Source organism: Apis dorsata, unplaced genomic scaffold (genome assembly GCF_000469605.1).
Source record: "Apis dorsata unplaced genomic scaffold, Apis dorsata 1.3 scaffold_111, whole genome shotgun sequence".
Taxonomy (NCBI): Eukaryota; Metazoa; Arthropoda; class Insecta; order Hymenoptera; family Apidae; genus Apis; species Apis dorsata.
Genome location: NW_006263406.1, coordinates 357,973 through 359,213, shown reverse-complemented (window position 1 = coordinate 359,213; position 1,241 = coordinate 357,973).

Genomic DNA, 1,241 nt, shown 5'->3' with positions numbered 1-1,241 from the left:
GTCTTTCTAGAGAGAGGAGAGAGAGAGAGAGAGAGAGAGAGATTTTTGCGAAATTTTACCAGCGGATAAAACTTCCTCCTCTCCCTCACTTCTTCTTCCCCGGCTTAGAACTAAAGTGTCCGTAAAATTGAAACGGACATGGAATTTTAACGGTCGATTAGGCTACAAGCTTGAATCATAACGCGGAGCTGGTACCGCGCCATCACAGGTTTACGACGCACCGCAACAACTCGTAAACCGGACGATATCGCTCTCGCCTTAAATCTGCTCGCGCCGCAAAAAATATTTCTTCGCGGGCGAGGGGAGAGGAACGCGCACGCCGTCACCGTACGCCGCCCATACAACCGTCTCTCAATTCGATCGAACCCTGCGCAAATTCCTTCCCTCTCCCTCTCTCTCTTCCCTTTTCAAATTTTTCGAGAAAATTGGGACAGTCTCTGTAGCTCAATTCTGCGCAAATTCTTTCCCTCTCTCTCTCTCTCTCTTCCTTTTTCAAATTTTTCGAGAAAATTGGGACAGTCTCTGTAGCTCAATTCTGCGCAAATTCTTTCCCTCTCTCTCTCTCTCTCTTCCTTTTTCAAATTTTTCGAGAAAATTCGAAAATTGGGACAGTCTCTCTAGCTCAATTCTGCGCAAATTCCTTCTCTCTCTCTCTCTCTCTTCCCTTTTCAAATTTTTCGAGAAAATTGGGACAGTCTCTGTAGCTCAATTCTGCGCAAATTCCTTCTCTCTCTCTCTCTCTCTTCCCTTTTCAAATTTTTCGAGAAAATTGGGACAGTCTCTGTAGCTCAATTCTGCGCAAATTCCTTCTCTCTCTCTCTCTCTCTCTCTCTTCCCTTTTCAAATTTTTCGAGAAAATTGGGACAGTCTCTGTAGCTCAATTCTGCGCAAATTCCTTCTCTCTCTCTCTCTCTCTTCCCTTTTCAAATTTTTCGAGAAAATTGGGACAGTCTCTGTAGCTCAATTCTGCGCAAATTCCTTCCCTCTCTCTCTCTTTCTTCCCTTATCAAATTTTTCGAGAAAATTCGAAAATTGGGACAGCCGTCTCTTTCAAATTTTTCGAGAAAATTCGAAAATCGGGAAAGAAGTTTCGATCGAAAAATATTCTTCCTCTTCTTCTCGAACGAGACACAGAATTCGAGAGAAAGAGGAAAAAAGGCGTACAAAAAAAAAAAGAAATGATAGATAATTCGTGGCATGGAGGAGAGTATCCGTATCGATGGCGAGATTAATTAATAATA